General features: G+C 37.9%; 1 protein-coding gene across 3 annotated transcripts in view; it reads right to left on the bottom strand.

Annotated features, from left to right (window-relative positions):
• Positions 1–20,994, bottom strand: part of PLPPR1 (phospholipid phosphatase related 1) — a 564,480-nt gene that overhangs the window by 405,087 nt on the left and 138,399 nt on the right. For 2 of the 3 annotated variants that reach the window (XM_032418867.1, XM_032418868.1), the window contains exon 5: positions 13,258–13,298. The gene's annotated coding sequence lies outside the window, so the exon portion shown is untranslated. Of the gene's footprint in view, positions 1–13,257; positions 13,299–20,373; positions 20,453–20,994 lie in introns of those variants that run through there. The other variant, XM_032418869.1, reaches the window with a different exon arrangement.

Below are 20,994 nucleotides of genomic sequence, written 5' to 3'. Positions count from 1 at the left end.
GTCCTAGGTCTATCCACTTCTCTCCATCTCTACTGCTAACACCATGGTCCAACCTTAGTCTTTCATCTAGATGACTACAATTGCCTCCTGACTAGAATTCCTGATTTTACCTCTGTTCCCCTTAAGATTCAATCTCAAAATAGCAAGAATGATCATTTAAAACTGGATTCTGCTATTTTCCCATTAAAAATACTTTATTGGCTTTGATATTTTAAATCCTGTCATCCGCTGATTAAAATACTTCAGATGCTTCCTGCGTCTTTTAAAATTAAATACAACTACAACGGGGTGCCTGGGTGGCTCAGTCGTTAAGCGTCTGCCTTTGGCTCAGGTCATGATCCCAGGGTCCTGGGATCAAGCCCTGCATCGGGCTCCCTGCTCCACGGGAAGTCTGCTTCTCCCTCTCCCACTCCCCCTGCTTGTGTTCCCTCTCTCACTGTCTCTCTCTCTGTCAAAAAATAAATAAAATCTTTAAAAAAATAATAAATACAACAAGGTGATCTGGTCTCTGTATTTTTCCTACTGCATCTCACATTTCCACTGCTCATTTTGCTTGATCACACAGTATTTGTCATTTCCTAGACATCTCTGACCTGGAAATGGACACCTCTAATCCTGGCTCTTCTCCTAGCTTGCTTCTTTTCATTCTTTTAGGTCTCAGTCTAAGTATCCTGTCCTTGAAGAAGTCTTCCCTTATCAATCTGTCTATTGCTCCTTGTCCTTTTATTACTTGTGGAAATATTTCTACTCCAGCACTTACCACAATTGGTGTCTATTTGTTTATTGTGTTCCCTCGAGTAGAAAGTGAGCTCCTTGTGGACAAGTACCATACGTCTTTTTCACCAGCGCACCTCTAGTACCCAACAGTGACAGATTCGTATTAGGTGCTGAATAAAGATTTCACAAGTGAGTAAATAAATGAAACACAGGACTACTATATCTTGTTTCACTTTTGCTCCTAACAACTTGACCATCTGAGGTCATTTAAAGTATCATCACTTTGGCATGACCTGATCTTAGTATGGTCAAAAACAAATCTGCGTTTGGGAGGAAAAAACAGACACTCCCCGCCCCTCCCCGCCCCCCGCCCCGTGTTGAACTGATTAGTTTAAACAAGGCTAATATATGACAGAGAATGGCTCAGAATGGGTAAGACTATAACAGACCTTTCCAGCGTCATAAAGTCTCTAGTGCAGATGGCAATGCAGATAGTTTTACTGTGGTATTTTTCAAACTGTTTTATAGCTAGTCCTTTTCCTCAACTGCCCTTTTTAATGTCTGGTAGATTCAGGGAGACTAAACTGCTGGCAACCATTTCTTGAAACCAGGCAGTGGTACTTGATTTTTTTAAAATTATTTTTCTCCTTATTTGAAGATTTTTATTTTAGAATCTTAAAAGAAGATCCAATTTGGATGGTGCTTTTTGGCCTGATTCCTTCATTATTCAGTTAAGCTAACTGGATGTGTTAAATGTGTGAATATTTTGAGAGGATGCAAGCTGATACTCTTGTTTCTAGGAAATTTGTTCTTTATAGTCTGCATAGTTTATCATCTTTTGTCAAAGCTAATTGAGATTAATGATCTGACATTATAGATGCTATTGTTTAATAAAACATGGCTTCTATTAAATACTACTTAGTTACAATTCCGACAATCAAAGTAATAGGTACTCATTTTAGAAAATTTGGAAAAGATCCTTAAAAAAGAAACATTTAACCATCCACAAAGTTCCAACTAGAAATAACCCCATTATTGCTTGTTATATATCCTTCCAAGGTTTTTATCTACACATATATATGTTCACCCATTCACTCACTCATTCAACACTTACTGAACACTTACTATGTTTCAAAAAGAAGTCTAGATACTGCTGATCAAGACAGATGAGGTCCATACATTCACACAGCTTATATTCTAGCAAAACATGAGAACACTAGCAAATAAGATGATTTCCATTACTGACGACAGCTATGAAGAACACAAGTAATGTGACAGAGTAAAGGTCATAAAAGGTGAGACAGTGAGGGCTGGCTACTTTAAAGAGGGTAAACAGGGAAAACCTTTCTAAGAAGAAAATATTTGACCTGAGACCTAAAGAACCAGTAAACACCAATCACAGAAGGGTGTGCTGGAAGGACATTCCAGACACAGAGGGAACAGCACATGCAAAGGAAGAGTCTCACTGTTTCTAGTAACTGCCACAGGTAAGTGTGGCTAAGACTAGAGAATAAAAAGACACAGGCAGGGATCTTTCATATTCATTATGCATTTTTTAAGATTTTATTTCCTGACTTGAGAGAGGGAGAGACAGCACAGAGGGAGAGAGAGAAGCAGACTCCCCACTGAGCAGAAAGCCTGACGGGGGGCTCAGTCCCAGGACCCTCAGATCATGGCCTGAGCCAAAAGCAGATGCTTAACCAACTGAGCCACCCAGGTACTTCTTCATTATGCATTTTGACCAGCTTCGTGCATACCTTTTTATTCATGATATTTTTGACCCAGAGAATTTAAATTTTTGTGTTGTCAAATCCATCAGGGTTTTTTTGTTGTTTTTTCTATTAGAAAGTCCTTTACCTTACCTTCAATTAGAAAGATAATTACCTATATCTTTTTCAAGCTCTTCTATTGTTTCACTAATATATCCACAGTTTATTATGATATATGATGGAGATTTAAGTGTTCCCTAAGGAAATAACTCATGCCTGAGCTTAACTTTTTGAATAATCTTTTTTTCCTGCTAATTTTGATAGCACAATTATCATATGCTTATTTCTTATACTGAAGACTAATGAAAAGAAGAGTGATGTGAGTGGAATGACCTGAAAAGTCATTTAGGACATTTATTCTGGAAACAGTTTAAAGAAAGAATTAAATGGTCAAGAGCTTGAAAGGTGGAAAACCGGTTGGAAAGCTACAGTCATCATCCAGACACACGATGCCAAAGGGCTTGGATTCAGGCCATGACACTAAGAATGGAAGACAAGTCCTGGGTAAGGAAAACACTGACAATATTGAGCAAGCAAAACTCATCAAAATGACTGGATGGAGGGCACCTGGGTGCTTCAGTCAGTTGAGCAGCTTGGGTCATGATCTCAGGGTCCTGGGATCAAACCCCACATCAGGCTCTGCACTCAGCTTCTCCCTCTCCCTCTGCCCCTCCCCTGTCTCTCTGTCTCTCAAATAAATAAATAAAATCTTTTTTTAAAATGACTGGATGGGAGCACCTGGGTGGCCCAGTCAGTTAAGTGGCTGCCTTCGGCTCCGGTCATGATCTCAGGGTCCTACGTCGGGTTCCCTGCTCAGCAGGGAGCCTGCTTCTTCCTCTGCCTCTGCTACTTTCCATGCTTGTGCTCTCTCGTTCTCTCGCTCTGTCAAATAAATAAATAAAATCTTTTAAAAAAATGGCAGGATGGGTGGCTGAAAAACAAGGAGAGAGAATCAAAGATGATTCTGAGTGTAACTCAAAGTGTAATACCTCCCTATCTTGACTCATGTTGTTTCTTCACACTTAAACAATCACTTGTACTTATCATTCAAAACTCAAAATAAATATTGGAGCAATGCAAAATCTACCAGGTTTTTCTCATAGCATATTAGAAGCAAAAATTTAGGAACCAAATGTATGAATTGAGTCCCATACTGATTTTAAGGGTACTGAGCCCATCTATCCAATATCCTTATCTTAAAACCTTGCTTATTTGGAATTCACCCTCAATGGGCTGAATTATACTTGTTTCACCTCCAGGTTTCCAAATCTTGACTTCTGCTTCTTTTTCCTCCAGGGCAACTGATGTGGCTTCCCTCTCTCCCTCTTGCTGGATTAGCCTCACCAACAGGAGGAATTCAGCTGACCCTTAGGGCTGTGATAAATACTACGATGGTCAGTAATTCTTGGCTATAAATCACTCTTCAACAAACTTGATCCAAGCCTTTCTTATTCTCCAAAGTAGCCTCCATAGTATCTAGTGAATGTCTCTCTGTAGAAATTCTTCCAACCCAATCACTTAGCTAGACCAATTCTCCCAGGTATTCTTCCTGATGGTTTTAGAGGTGAGGGAAGCCATCCATCCTCTCTTATGCCACTCCACTTTTCTAGACAGTCAAAATTACAGAGGACTTGAACATTATATGAAAATGATATGCTGCCACCTGTATCTATGGCACTATAATAGGTAGGATTATGAAAGTGCTCATCATGTTTACTTTAAGAATATTGTAAGACAGAAAGGAGACTGGTGGTTGCCAGCAAAGTGACCACTCAGTGGATATGAAGTTTTCAATTTATGAAACATTCTGGAACTAAATGGTGGCGATGGTCACACAAGCACGCATGTACTTAATGCCACTGAACTGTATGCTTCAAAATGGTTAAAATGGTAAATTTTATGTTACGTGTATTTTATCACGATTTTTTCAATCATGCCTATTTTGCTGTTGAGGATGTGTAAACCAGATTTCAAAATGCCCTCTCTATAAATATCGGTGGCAGAAATGTCTGACTATATTAGTAATATCCTTAATTATGCAGTGGATCATGTTTCCCTTTAACACTGGCCAAAAGGAAGCTTTGAGCCCACTGTGGCCCTTCCCTGAAAAGTGTACAGGATTTCATAGTTTGTCTTTTGGCACTAATTCCAGGCTCCATTGTACTTTCCTATCTTTATTTTTCCTTTGCTTCATTTTTCATTCCTATTTTCAATTTATTTTATCTTGCTACCATATATGAATCTTTGTAAGATAACTGAAATCATTTTAAGAATCTGGCAGAATATAAATAACCTAAACATCAAAGTCTGACGAGATAAAGTGTTTGCTTATTTTGTCTCTCATAATGTGGTCTCTCTTCTTGGTATAACTCCAAAATTGTCCTTGCACTGAGATCTCTGAGAAATCTTATTAGACTTGAGACACATTTTTATTAGATAATTAGCTTCCTCATAGTGAACTTTTTACTGACATTATTCACACCTGGTATTTTCTTTGGTTAACTGAACACCAACCATCAAGCAGCATATTACAAATGCAGTGATAATGATGAAACGTCCTTAACTCTGAGTAACAGCCACTGTTGAAAAAAACAAATCACACTTACTCTCTGTCATGTTTTTACTGCTTTCCATGATTACAAGGAAAAAGAAGCTTAGCGATGCCTTTTTGTCCAAAGTGCAAAAAAAAACTGATACATCTTAGAAAAAAATAACAGACTACTATGATGTACATTTTTCTTATTTTTGTGGCAAATTGAAGAGAACATAAATAATTCCTCAAAGCAGCAATGCAAGCTTTTTTTTCAAGAAAGGGAGTCCCATAAAACAGAGGCTTGTTACAATGGCAGAGAATATTTTTCAATAAAAATTTCCGCAGTTGGTATGAAACAAAGACTGAATTAATGGACATTTAGAATATGTCTTAGAGATTAGACGAATCATGGCTTTCCTGCTGACTAATAATATGGTGGCAATAGTAATGAGTTTATCTATTCACTCAACAAATGCAGGGTCCATCAGAAAGCCTCCAATGTCAGTCACTGCGGACCCCAAAGATTTGGGGAGAAGAAGGCAGAAAAAAATGTAAAGAAAGAACCAGAACCACATGCATAGACTTTAAACCCTACCTTTAAGATGCTGAATTGATCTGTTCTGAATTCTCTCTTGAACCAGAAAGGTAGTGACTTAAAGATTAATGTCAGATGCGTTACCAGGTATTGTCTTTATGCTGAAAGAGCATCAAGATTTATAACTATTAGAAAACAAGTTGTCATTGCTTTGGAAAGGTGTTGGTTTTCTGGTACAGACATGTTCTCATTTGAAGCTCACAACAGCCATATTCAAGCAAATGAGGAAACACTCTCTTTGAAGCAAAGTAATTTCTTAACAGTTACACAGAGAGTAAATGGCAAGATCAGTATTCAAAACAGTATCTGTTTGGGTTCAGCACCAGGGAACCTCCCCATTCCACCATGGTGCCTCACAGGCTCACTCAGCAACACTGACAAAACGCTCCCACACACTTGTGAGGAACACAAAGAAAATGTCGCTGCTGCAAAATATAGAAGTTCAAAGATGCTGTGACTTTCACTAAATCGCCTGGATGGTGAATGCAGGAAGCAAAATATACCTGGATTTCCTAGCACTGGGTCCAGAACTCATGCACTACAGCACATGCAGCAGTGTGCACAGAGGCAGGCACACACAAACCCACATGTGCACGCACACACAGAGTAACAGAAGCTCAACTTTACAACTGCAAACTACTGATAATGCCAGAGAAGAAATGCGTCACCTTACACTGAAGAAGCTGTGAAAGCAGAAAAATCAATCAACCGTTTTAATAAAAAATGTGAGAAACTGAGAAGATGAGCTATGGTGCAATCACTTCGGGCAGATCTGGCTGTTTTGCTATTAATCATTTCTCTACTGTGCAGTCAGCAGAACTTTATTTAAGTCTATTCAGTGCTTTGTTGGGTCCACTTCAGAGGCACTGTGACCAAGTGGGATGAGATTATAAAACCATCACTGTATCCTAAGGAGTGGGAACGCTGCTCATAATTGCAGTCTTCAAGTAGAAAAGATTAACCCTGAAGAAAGACAATCATTTTCCCCAAGGCTGGAATATTGAAATTTCCTGACATGACAACTGACATTCTAACAATTACAAATTTCAGACTTAAGATAAAATCTTATACCGCATCTGGAATCAATCTTCAATCACTACCTTTCTGTTTTAAGAAACAGTTCGAATAAGATTAGATTAATACCTTATAACTAGGGTCTTAAGTTTTCTTGTCTTCTGCTCCCAAACTAATTCGGGGATGTCAGTGACTGCCTCAGATGCCTTGAGACTGTTCCCTCCTGGTGTCTGATTCTGCTAGTTACTGAGTTATCTAGTGAGAATAGGGAGCATTTTCTTTCTTTTTTAAAAAAATATTTTATTTATTTATTTGACAGAGAGAGACACAGCGAGAGAGGGAACACAAGCAGGGGGAGTGGGAGAGGGAGAAGCAGGCTTCCCGCCGAGCAGGGAGCCCGATGCGGGGCTCTATCCCAGGACTCTGGGATCATGACCTGAGCCGAAGGCAGACGCCTAACGACTGAGCCACCCAGGCGCCCCTAGGAAGCATTTTCTACCAAGCCTCTTAAACTGACACACATGAGCCAACTGAAACCCTAAAACATCCAAGATCTTGAAGAAAAGGCCTATGCATTGGAAGACACTAGTCAAAAAAAAGTAATAATGCCTTCAAGGACCCATCACCACTAACCCCTCAGTGGTACACTCTCTAGGTCCAAGCATCCCCCCGGGAATGGATATAGCTGTGGTGCATCCAATGTCGATGACCCTTCTTGAACCAAGTTTGACTGCCATTAGGTTCCCAACATCAGGAGCTTGTCCAAGGCGGATATGTCAAGTCTCATCATCAACCCAGAGAGCATGAATAGGGTCCCTTCTCTAAATATCATATTCCCTCCTAAGACAGAGCCACCTAAAGCAAGGGTTTTCTTTGCATTAGATCAATTGTTTTCTATTGCTTAGTGAAGGAAAAACCCCAAACATAAAAACAAAAGGATCCATTTGCTGAGGAGAAGAATATTTTATCTTCTTCCTTTCATTCCAATACTAAGCATCTTTAACTCTTTATGACTCCCTCCCCTTATACTCTGCCCCAAGGTTGAGATAATCATAACACTTTATTTGTATCCTACGAGTTTGCTATCCTGATACTTCAGTGGCCCTGGCCGTGGGCTTTACTGGCCTCTGCACATTTGCATGCTGTGCTATCCTACCCTGAGTTCGGTCTTCCTCTGCCATTTCGAAGCACTGTGCTCTCTCTACCTCCCCAAGAGGCTCCTCTTTCCAATTTGTGACCTACTTTCTCTGCAACTGCAGCGCCAAAAAGACCTCATGACTCTCTAAGACCCTAAGTGTCCTCACCTTTAGCAAAATCATCCCAGGAAAAGACCTCACTAACCGCACTCCAGGTCTTCTAAGGGTGCCCATCTTGGCCCACTGGTCACAAAACCTGAGACTTCACTGGTCCTAGATCCCTCTGGTTTTTCACTGTCAAATCCTCCAACCAGTCTAGCCTCAGGACCAGTGGTGTTGAGAAGTTAACTATTAAATATTTCTGACCTCACAAACACAGATAGCGTGATATGACTGAGTCACTGTCAGTATCTTCTAAGTCTGTTGGACAGTATTCAGGTCCTTAAGCATGCAGATAAATGCTATTCATCTCAGTCCTATTGTTCGGGGTGCAAAAGAATCTCTTTTGGATAAAAGGTGAGAAAGATTATTCTCTAGAAAACTATCCTTTCTATAGCTTTCTCCTTTTTCCCCTTTCCAAAGTATCTATTTGCCATGTGTAGTATACCCAGGCAAAACTGTGACTTCCTATTTGGAATAGGTGAGTAGAGCACAGAAAGAATATTTTCACATAAATTAAATCTTCTGATTCCTTTCATCAGCCTTTTCCAAAACATGAATTACATTACATAGACCAAATGATGAGTTTCTACACAAAATGAGTTTTATATATCAGTTTTATATAGATCATCAATTTTATATAGATCAGTAAAAGCATATTCATTCAGATCCCATTAACTTGATATTTCTCATGAAGTAGGTTTCGCTGTATTCTGTGAAAAATCATTGTCCTAAGCAAATGAAGACAAAATAAGAAGTGGGTAATATATGACATCAATCTTCAATCTCGGGCACCTGGGTGGCTCAGTTGGTTAAGCGACTGCCTTCAGCTCAGGTCATGATCCTGGAGTCCCGGGATCGGTCCTGCATCAGGCTCCCTGCTCAGTGGGGAATCTGCTTCTCTCTCTGACCCTCCCCCCTCTCATGTGCTCTCTCTGTCTCTCTCATTCTCACTCCCTCAAACAAATAAATAAAATCTTTAAAAAAATAAATCTTCAATCTCTTCTAACTACATTTTTTCAAGAGTTCTAGAATAGTCAGTATACACATATTACAAAGTTCTTCATTCATCCAATCACTGTTATTTTGTTTGTGCCAAACATCTACCCTCAAGGAATTTACAATCTGGTAACTACATACTACAAATTTCCCTAGAAATCATTCTTACGGTGGGATTAAATTATCTAACATTAAAGACTTTTGTATGTAATAAAGTCACTATACAATCAGTTGTGAAACATAACAATAAATACCCTATGACTTCATGACAGCCTCAGAACTAGAACATTCCTGATATCCCTATATTAACCTGCAAGCACCTTTCTTATCCCCTCATCTGTCTCTTCCCACACCCCCACCAGAACTAACCACTATCCTGAAACTTGTATTTATCATTCCTTTGCTTTTCTTATAGTATTACTCAATATGTATGTATTCTTAAACATTAAATTAAGTTTTGCTTATTTATAAACATTTTTAAAATTAAGTTGTATTAAGTTATATGGATTCTTTTGTGACCTGCTCTTTTTCATTCAATATTATGTTTTTAAGATTCATCCATGCTATAGCTGTGTAGCTATGATTTGTTCATTGTCACTACCATATAATATTCCATTTATTAATCTATTTTGATGGTGATGAACATTTGGCTGTTTCCAATAATTTTCTATTATAAATAACAGTGCTGACACTGCTATGAACATCCTTGCATGTGTGTGGTGTTTATATGCATGAGTTTCTCTAAAATATACCTAGGAAAGTGCTGGACTATATTCACATTTACAATATAATCCTAAAGATCATTTCGAAAATGGCTGTACCAATTTATACCTCCCTCAGCAAGGTATAATTTTCCATTGATCCATATCCACTCCAACAGTTGATATTGGCAGATCTGTCTTTTAAATTTTGCCAATTTAGAGAATATGTAATGTCATATCTTCGTGGTTTTAATTGATATTACCTTGATCATCAATAAAATTGAGCACATAATTATATGTTTCCAGGCCATTTGGATTGCTTTTGTAAATGTCTATCTAAGCCTTTTGTTAATTTTATGTCAGCTTGTCTTCTTATTGATTTGGAGGTATTATTTATTGATAAATAAAATCGTATTGATTTGCAGGTACGAGTCCTGTGTCAGTTACATATGTTACAAATTACATCTCTTGATTTGTGACTTGTGTTTTCATCCTCTTTATGGTGCCTTTTGTTGAATAAAAGTTCTTCCTCTTAATGTAATTGAATTTATTGGTCTTTTCTTTCATGGTTAATGCTTTTTATGTTTTAAGAAATCATACCCACCTCTGAAGCAAAAGAGGTAAGAAATCATTCCTTTGATTTACTAATTATTTGTCCTTAAAAATTATATAATTTAATTTCTTTGAATGTATTCTATAATTTTAACCAGTATTTGGGATTCATAGGACCACCTGAATCACAATCACCTAAGTGTTTTTAAAATGCTGACTCATTAATGGGCGGGGGATGGGTTAAATAGGCGATGGGGATTAAGGAGTACACCTGTTGTGATGAGCACCAGTTGATATATGGAAGTATTGAATCACTATATTGTACAACTGAATCTAATATTACCTGTATGTTAACTAACTGGAATTTAAATTAAAACTTTAAAAAATAATACAAAATGTTAACTTATTGTTAATTTTTTTTCAACAAATATTTATCACATAACTTTTATATGGACAGGTCTAAGATTGAGAATACAGAAGTAGACAAAACGAACAAAATATCTCTGATACTCTGTGGTTTACATGTATGGGAGAGAAAGAAAATAAGCAATAAATGGGTAAAATTCATGTATGCCTTCTCTGTATTTGTCTTCCTCCTTTTCCTTCTCTATTCTGGGACCCCTAGCTTTTCTGACTGTTCTGCTACGACAATCTTCGCAGGTGTTATCAGAAAACTGAAGCTATGACATATGTTTAGCCTTGAGGACTTAATCCTAAGGAGAGCTGCTAGCATAAAAGGCTAGTGAGTTGTAAACGCTCACTTCTAACACACAGAGCAAGTTGTTTCAATTACGTATTTCTCTGAACTTGGCAGAAGCTCACCATCTTGACTGATTTGACTGTCTGAATACCTGATCATACTAATAAATGCACCAAGGCCCTTGCTTTTTTAAAAAAATAATAAGCTTTTTTTCTTATTTGAAAAAAACTTGTTGCTTTAATGGCAAATTTAGATCTTACATTTTGGATTTACAATAAAATATTATAGTATCTTTGGATGACTATGGAAACTGCACTTTGGGAAAGCTCTAAGTTGGAATCAAGACGGAGAAAGAGTATTCATATCTAATATTGTTTAAGGCTTCTGTACAGATTGTCTCTCTGCAACTTAGCCCCCAAATGCCCGTTATGCTCTCACCTGCATCTAAGGGGATAATAGCCTGAGAACTGTATTTCCCCAAATCCCCACAACAGAGTTCTGGGTTAGAGATTGCCAATAAGAGGATGAGATTCAAAGGTAGGAGAGAGGAAAGCCAACTCATTTGTTCCCTAGCTACACTGGACACGGGCCCCTGCAGATGCGGGATTTTGCAAGCACCTCTATACATTTTGTCATGCATTTCCCAACTTGGTGCTGCAGGTTTGTAAAGTTCCTGCAATTTGCTAATGCTGAACTTGGCAGAAAGCTGAAAGCTGCTGGTGAAGCTGAGATCTAGCAATAGCCTTCCTTGACATTCTATACCCCCAGTTCTTCTAATGGTTGTAAAAGCACCTAATTACCTATATTAAATCCGCCTCTTGCTCATGATACCTAGAGTGGTTTCTGTTTTCTAAACTAAATCCTGAATAATACAGCACCTCATTCCACTTCCTTTTGCTTTTTTCTTGTTTTCTAAATCCCCTAATCATGATTAGTTTGATTAACAGCCTTCAAACACAGATGACAGCCCGCCACCAAACCAGATTCCTGAACTGGAGACCTGAAGCCCCAGAAAATTTAACCTTTAAGTAAATTGACTGGGAGCCCAATAGATCCTTTGAACCATAGAGAAAACAAACATTAACATGAGAAGCTATATTTCATTTCATTAGTATTGTGGTCATAAAATTCTGACAATATGTAGGAACTTCTATTTATTAATATGTATGTGCAAGTACGAAGGTGGCCTTTTTGAGAATTATGTATTTTGAGCATCTGATCAGGTAATTAAACCTGCTAAACTTTAAAGGTCATATCACTACTAAAGGCCAATTTACTGAACATTCAGAACATGCCTTACAATTTAGCAACTGTGTTAGTTTCCTAGGGCTGCCAAAATGAAGTGCCATAAACTGAGTGACTTAACAGAAATGTATTGTCCCACAGAAGTCTGAGATTAAGGTGTCAGCAGGGCCATGCTCCCTCTGATGGGAGTGTGAAGGCACTAGGAAAAGATCTGCTCTTGGCCTCTCTCCTAACTTCTGCTGGTTTGCTGGCAGTCTTTGTTGTCACTTGGCTTGTGGGCTATCACCCCAGTCTCTGCCTTCATCTTCACGTGGTGCTTTTCCCGGTGTGTATCTATGTCTGTGACCACACTTCTCCCTTGTTATAAGAACACCAGTCATATTGGATTAGGGCCCACCTTAATTATCTCATTTTAGTTTGATGATCTCTGTAAAGACCTATCTCCAAATGAGGTTACATTCTGAGGTACTAGCAGTTAGAACTCTAACATATCTTTTTGGAGGGACACAATTCAACCTGTACCAGCATCCTTTAGAATTGTCTCTTGATAGTGTCCTCAAGGCAAAACATCACCAATACATCACAAGCCACAGTCTGAACCTAATAAAATCCTAACAATTAAACATAAGTAGAGCTTAGTCTTTTTTCTTCCCATATGTCACTCAATTGAAAAGATTGCCTGCCAACTCCAGATGACCTTGATCTTTTCTGTTTCATACTGTACATTTAGATCTTTTCTTTAATTATAAAAACAATATATGATCATAAAAATTCAAGCCATTTAGAAGTGAACAAACCAAATATCTTTTCCAGCCTCCTCTCCACCCCACCTCAAGTCCCATGTCACAGAAACGTTCCATTCAGAGTACTTTCTTCCAGATCTTTTTTTTTTTTTTAAAGATTTTATTTATTTATTTGACAGAGAGAGACACAGCGAGAGAGGGAACACAAGCAGGGGGAGTGGGAGAGGGAGAAGCAGGCTTCCGGCAGAGCAGGGAGCCCGATGCAGGGCTCAATCCCAGGACCCTGGGATCATGACCTGAGCCGAAGGCAGACGCTTAACGACTGAGCCACCCAGGCGCCCCCAGATCTTTTTAATACATGCACATATAAAACATTTTTCTCTTTTGTGCTTACCTGAATTTTCTAACATGTCTGAACGAACACATATGGCTTACCTAAAAAAGAAAAAATAGAAGCTTTTAAAAAATGAAGTGGAAATTTTATTCCAAGTTATCTTAAGTGTATCTCTAGAATTTTAGGCAAAAACCAGGAGAGAAATCCCTTAGTAGGGAGAAAGGCAGCTTATTTGTCTGCATATTGCAAAAGAAATGCCTCAAGTTCATTATCAGTTCAGTTATTCAACTGGGAAGGAACCAACTAGCGCAGTTTCTGGCACACAATAGCTGCTCAATAAATATTAATTAATTAATTAATTAATAAGACAAAAAAGTATTCTCCAGGAAACATCTTTTGGGACCGGAAAGTCTGGACTAGGAATCTGAGAGGGCACAGGTGGTGTTGTCATTGCTTCTTCCAAGGAACAGTTGGGAGCTTCAAAGAGAAAGGAGGCTATGTGAGGTTAAAGGCTGGCTATGCAGATGGTGTTAAAGAAGGGAATTTAGATTTCTGGACTGCAATCTGAAGCACCAAAATGATAAGCTCTGGGCTAGAAATGCAGCACATGTGAATAGTACAGGGAAGCATATGTTTGTACAAAAATGAACTACAAATCTGAGTAAAGGGTCTTGAAAATGGAGAAGACCTAGACACTGGCTGAAGCTTTGCCTCAGTTCAGCATAATTAAACCAAATCACTGAGCCACTTTCATCCAAGTCACTTTTTAAATGAAAACACAACGTCCACAAAGGCTTCTAATCTTAATATTCAACGTTATCTATCAAGGAGAGAGAAAAATTATAAAGCGACGTATGTAACCATCTACTAAGGAGACCTAGCCAGCATGACATGGTAGGAATTACGATAATCTCCAAGGTACCTGTCCACGAGACAATATTAACAATAGACTCACAGATAATAGTCTCAGATGATTATACACCATCACATAGGGTGGGGGTAGAGAAAAAAGAAATTTTGATATTCTTTCAAACAAAGACAAATGCAACATTCTGGTTGTCTCAGACTTGGTAGGCGGCTGCAAAAAATGGAATATAGTGGTTTATATGAAGGAAGGAGAGGCAGAATTTCGTTTGGTGTAAATAAGACATACACTTGCTTGGAGATTCTTAATGCGAGGATAAAAACACCCGAAAGAATATAGGGTAAGGATAAGAGAAGAAATCAACTCTAACAATTCGTTTGTTCCTTCCTTCATTCAACCTAGATGGTATTCGAAACATTTAACTGGTTTGGTACAACCAAGCAGAATGTACCCTTTGGCCAATCAGAAGCAAGCCAGCTGTAAACAAATGGTATAAAGACAGGAGGCACCTGGTGCACAGATGCTGGCCACCGACCATCCCTCCATTCAGCAACTGAATACATAAGAACAGTGGTGTGTGCGCGTGTGTGTAAAAACTTATGGGACACTTTTAATCACATGTAATCCCCCCTTATGTGACATCCTCGGTCCAAATTATTGTTAAAATTGTAAGACTACGTATTTTCTCTTCCAAGAAAAAGTTCTGAAATTTGCATTTAATTTAAAAACTCATTTTACTGTAACTATTTGGTTTAATCCTGTTTTGACTGGTTTCAAATATCTTTTATGCCATGTTTTGCTCATTCTTGGGTCCCTGGAGTAAAGCATCCAATAGTTTTAAGTGTTTCTCTACACTTTGCATAAGTGAGAATGTGTTTCTCTTGCTTTTACATAGGAAACCTAACTTAAATAGGTATTAAATTTGTGAAGTCTCAAAAGTTACCTCATAGAAATTTGAAATCAATGTCCCATTGTTCTCCAGCACTTATCATCCCTAAGAATTCTGAGCCAGCCAGATTTTTACTCCTTTGCAGGAAAACATTATATACATTGAGATTTTTCTCTTCGTCTGAGTATATTTTACCAGCAAGTATCTAGATGTGATTTTCTTTTTTTTTTTATTTACTTATTCTCTTTTTTCATTTTTATAGATTCCCTTCAGGAAACATTTCTGCTTTAATGACTCTGTTAATGCTTGTTTCTATTTCTCCGTCTATCCTTATGCTATTCTTTTCTTTTTCAAAAGAGCTATAACTCTTATGAACAAATAGTTTTTTAAGATATATATATTGTAAATATGCGTATGTATACATACACATGATATATATATATGCATAATTTTAGCATCATAATTTACATATGCACATAATTTTTAGCTTCAGCCTCTGAACCAGGCCATTTCCTTTCTTCCTTTCCCCGGCTCTGCCACAATTTTTCCATTGGTTTCATGTTGTGTGACAGATGTTGCTGAGGTGGTTGTTGCTGTTGTTTTCATCAGATGAGGAGCAGTCTGATCAGACATGTTTGTCAGCAGACAGCTTTTTTTTTGGATCTCCTTGACTTTGTTCAGTATATGTTTGTGTGATGATCAAATCCCCTCTCGGATCTAAAATGAAGGGCATGTACCCAGTCATGGCTGGCAAGTGGTAGATTTGGGATGAAAACACAGCTCTTTTGACTTCATATTTTTTCCCAACGCTACAGCATAAGAAGAGTCAGATGTACTCAGATATGATAGATGAAGCAGTGATGGCAGTATTTACAAAGATATGCCTACGTAGGTGTATATGTAAATAATTTACATAATTCATAATGACAGTCTTTCTATAATAAAAGAAGATTCAAAATAACACTAAAATCAAAGATGACATAGTAAAATATATTGTTATTGGGATAGTATAAGCAGAAAGTTCCTTTCAGCTTATCGAGAGTAACCCAAAAGGCTCTATACATTGAAGGAAATTGAAGAAATTCTTTCATATTCATAACATATGCTTGATAATCTTCCCCCCTTTGGCTTTCTTACTTGCCCTAAAAGAGCCTGTAGAGTTACATAATTGCAAAATGAAATGCAGCATGAAGAGTGATTTTCCATTTTATGCCATCCACTGATTGAGTGATCCAGTTTACAGCAGTGTCAACAGTCATTAAGAAAAGTCAGAGATTAGATACTGTATAAAAACAGACTAAACAAATGAATAAGTAGCTTAAATAGCTTTTAGAACTTGCTGATACTTAATAATGAGATTTTATAATGAAATTTAAAACTAAATCACCTGTAAATAATGATATTAGTAATGCACAAAACTATGGCACTGCCATGCATTTCCTATATGCCTTCTATGGTACTTCGGTAGCAAGTCCTTTATATTACATGTATTTACAGTCTTGACTCTGAGGGATCATTGTCATAGGATCACGCTGAACTCTTCAATTTTATGGAGAAAAGTCTGGAAGCCACTCATATGACTCCATAGCCCCACTCACCAGAATCTCACTAAATATTTAATAAGCAACAAATTGTTAAAAAAGCCAGTTAGCATGGGGCACCTGGCTCAGTCGGTTAAGCATCTCTTTTTTTTTTTAAGATTTTATCTCTGTATGTATGTATTTATTTATTTATTTGACAGAGAGAGACAGAGACAAAGAGCACACACAGGGAGAAGCAGACTCCCCACTGAGCAGGGAGCCCAATGAGGGGCTCGATCCCAGAACCCTAGGATCATGACCTGAGCCAAGGCAGGCGCTTAACGGACTGAGCCACCCAGGCGCCCCATTAGCATCTAACTCTTGATTTTGGCTCCAGTCGTGATCTCAGGGTCCTGGGATCGAGTCCCGTGCTCAGCACGGAATCTGCCTGTCCCTCTCCCTTTTCTCCTCCCCATGCTTGTGCTCGCTCTCTCTCAAATAAATAAATAAATAAAACCTTTTAAAAAAAAAAAAAAAAGCCAGTTAGCATGACCTCATACTCCTTTTAGAAGTTTAAATCCAAGTCTCTGTCATTTAATTAAACTAAATTAATTAAAGACAACTGCATATTTATATGATTCAGTCACCTAACAACCTATCAGTAACTCACTTCTCAATTCTAAGATTATTTAGTTTATGCTTTTTCATTTTGATTAAAAACAAAATAATTCAAAGAAATCACCCCCCACCCCAAGATTATGTAGGCAAAAATCACTTGGGTTCAGATCCACTGATTTTTTTTAATTACCTTTTTAACCAAATTTTGAGTTTAGTTGACACACAATGTTATATTTGTTTCAGATGTACAACGTAGTTATTCAACAACTCTGTATGTTATGTTGTTCCCCCCACAAGTGTAGCTACCAGTTGCCCCCATACAACACTATTATAATGCCACTGACTATATTCCCTACGCTGTACCTTTCATTCCTGTGACTTACTCAATTCCATAGCCTTATCTCCCACTGCCCTTCACCCAATTTGCCCATTCCCCATCTCCCTCCCCTCTGAGAACCATCAGTTTGTTCACTGATTTTTAGGTTCTCTGATTCTGCTTTGTTTGTTTGTTTGTTTTTTTAGATTCCACATATAAAGGAAATCATACAGTATTTGTCTTTTTCTGTCTGACTTATTTCACTTAGCATAGTACCCGGTACATCCATCCACATTATTGCAAATGGTAAGATCTCATCCTTTTTATGCCTGCATAATATTCCTGTGTGTGTCTGTGTGTGTGTGTGTGTGTGGTGTGTTCAACATCTTTATCCATTTAACTATCAATTGACACTGAGGCTGCTCTCATATCTTGGCTATTGTAAATAATGTTGCAATAAACACAGGAGTGGGTTTATCTTTTCGAATTAGTGTTTTCCTTTCCTTTGGGTAAATACTCAGTAGTGGAATTATTGGATCATATAGTAAATTCTATTTTTAATTTTTTGAGGAACCTCCATACTTTTTTCCACAGTGGTTATACGAATTCATATTCCCATTAACAGTGCACGAGGGTTCCTTTTTCTCCACATTCTCAACAACACTTATTATTTGTTTTTTTTTTTTTTTTTTACTTTAGCCATTCTGACAGGTATAAGGTGATGTCTCATTGTAGTTTTGATTTCCATTTCTCTGATGACTAGTGATGATTATCTTTTCATGTGTCTGTTGGCCATCTTTGTGTCTTCTTTGGAAAAATGTCTATTCAGGTCCTCTGCCCATTTTTTAATCAGATTATTTGGGGGTTTTGGTGTTGAGTTGTGTAAGTTCTTTATATATTTTGAATATTAACCCCATATCAGATATATCATTTACAAATATCTTCGTCCACTCAGTAGGTTGCCTCTGTGTTTCGTTGATGGTTTCCTTTGTGGTGCAAAATTCCTCTTAAATCATGAAATGAAGGAAAGTTTCATAATCTAGCAACATGAGGAAAGGATCTGAGACTGTGGTAAATCTCAGCAGTTGTCTTTTGATAACCACTTCTTTGTTGAGAAGCCATAGACATTTTTCTGTATTTGATTCTCTCTCCTTGAACTCAGTATGACTGAGGGACTCCTTCCTGACATTACTACCCATCATTTGGGTGGTGACCCCATCTTATTAGTGAGAAGTCATGCCAAGCAAAAGCCTGATACCTGCTGATTTCCTATTTGTATAACCATATTACTCTGAGCCCCATCAGAGCCACTTCCAAATATTACTGATCTATAGTGAGAAAAAGAAGCTGCAAGTAGCATGGCCCTCACTATTGATTCTTCCTTTATCCATGAAATTTATTCATCTTACCAGGATTTTTCACTTTAGGTGCAGTGAGTCCTTTTCACTTACAAATTCAGGTGGTTTTTTCCAGTGAGTAAAAAAAATTTTATGTAACTTATTTTCCATTTTTCTGGATCTCTTTAAATGGCATTTATTCATATTTTTAATATCTTCTCTCTTTTCCATTCCCATCATTTTTCTATCATTTTTACATTTTCATATCCTTTTTTACTATATCCCAAGAAGGCACTTCAAAATTGTGTTCTGCATATCTTACATAATTTCCTAAAATCTCTTTTGCCTTCTGCACTCTGATTTTAAATCTGAAGCTATGTTTTTAATTTAATTAAACTCTATTCCACATCTTTATTTCTGCATGCCTTTCAAAAAGCTCTTTTGAGGCACCTGGGTGGCTCAGTTAGTTAAGCATCCCACTCTTGGCTTTGGCTCAGGTCATGATCTCAGAGTCCTGGGACTGAGCCCCACATTGGGCTCTGCACTCAGAGTGGAATCTGCTTGAGATTCTCTCTCCCTCTCCCTTCCCCTCTGCACCTCCCCCATTCTCTCTCAAATTAATTAAATCTTTTAAAAAACAAAAACAAAAAAAGCTCTTTTGTTCATCTCAATTGACTTTCTCATTATATTATTTTGATCTCTCAACAAAAAGTTGATGAAACGCTACAAATTTAGTTAATCCCATAAGCAGATGCTACAAAATATTTTATAAATCCTATAGCAAATACTATCCTAAAGCAAATCTTTAAAAGTTTATACTTCTGAATTTGTCATGTCTTTGTTTTGCCATCCTATTTTTTGAGGAATTGCACACTGGTTTTCCCTTATCTGCTCATGCTGGAATTAGAAAAGGTCTACTAAGGCCTAGGTTTTCCCTCACTGCACATCTGGTTGTTGTTGGAATTTTTTCAATCTTAAGCATGAATGCTGCTTTACATGGCTTTACATCACAGTTCAGTGAACCAATGGCACCTGCAGCAAGGAATCTTCATGCGTCATTTCTTCCTTGTGTTTGGTTACACAGCTGTGATGGATGCCAGCTTTCTCTTCTTGAGAGCTTTATGCTTAGCCTGGCCTCTGCACCAGTCACATGGTTAGGACCTCACAGGCCTCCCTCCTGGATTTTCTGGGGGCAAAAGCCCTGCTGTGCTACCAGGCTTTGTCTGATTTAACTACTGCACCGATCCTGGGGCTGCTTTCAAGTGTTGTTCCCCCAATCCAGCAAAAGGGATTCTAAAAGTTTTGTACCCTTTCTAGATCAAGGCTCACCCTTTCTCTCCAATAAATGGCATATAAATGAATTTCTGCCAGCTGCTACTGTCTTAGAAAAAAAGTGTTAGTGAGTCAGCCTTTAGTTTTCCCTCACCTGTAGTCCTTCCTTGCCTCCCAAAAGCTGGAACAATTTGTCGGTTCTGAATTTATTCAATCCCCTAATCTTTACTGATGGTTACTCATCCCACCCTACCAACCAATCACAGACTCTCAGGACCCCTTTCCTGTAATACCCTCAATGCTGACACACATACACCACACATAAATGCACATACACACTTACACATATAGTTACATACAATTCCATTAAAGTCAAGAACACAGGGGTGCCTGGCTGGCTCAGTCATTAAGCATCTGCCTTCAGCTCAGGTCATGATCCCGGGGTCCTGGGATCGAGCCCCGCATCGGGCTCCCTGTGCAGGGAGCCCGCTTCTCCCCTCTGCCTCTGCCGCTCCCCCTGCTTGTGCTCGCTCTCTGTCAAATAAAAAATAAAAAATAAAATCTTTAAAAAAATAAAAAAATAAATGAAGTCAAGAACACAATAAGCATATTTTATCACAAATAATTATCATTGTTCTGGAAAGTCAATGCAATTAGGCAGGAAAACAAGACCAGCAATATAAATATTTGCAAGAATGAGGTCAAAATATTTTATGTAATAGGTCTACAAATGAAAAAAAAAATCAATGGTAAAACTATAGGAACTGGTAAGAATTAATTAAAAGCACAATTCATTGCTGGGTAGAACACATTTAAAAAACTGGCTGAATATTATGACTTTCATTTAATTATTTGAAATGATGTCTGTGCATATGTGCACGTATGTGTGTGTGCACACACATGTGGGTATGTGTGTAAGAATGAGAATATTAAAATGTCAACAGCAGTTATCTCTTTGGGTGATAAGATTACAAATGTTT

This window comes from Phoca vitulina, unplaced genomic scaffold (assembly GCF_004348235.1).
Source record: "Phoca vitulina isolate PV1807 unplaced genomic scaffold, GSC_HSeal_1.0 scaffold21, whole genome shotgun sequence".
Classification (NCBI taxonomy): Eukaryota; Metazoa; Chordata; class Mammalia; order Carnivora; family Phocidae; genus Phoca; species Phoca vitulina.
This window is presented reverse-complemented; position numbering and strand designations above follow the sequence as displayed.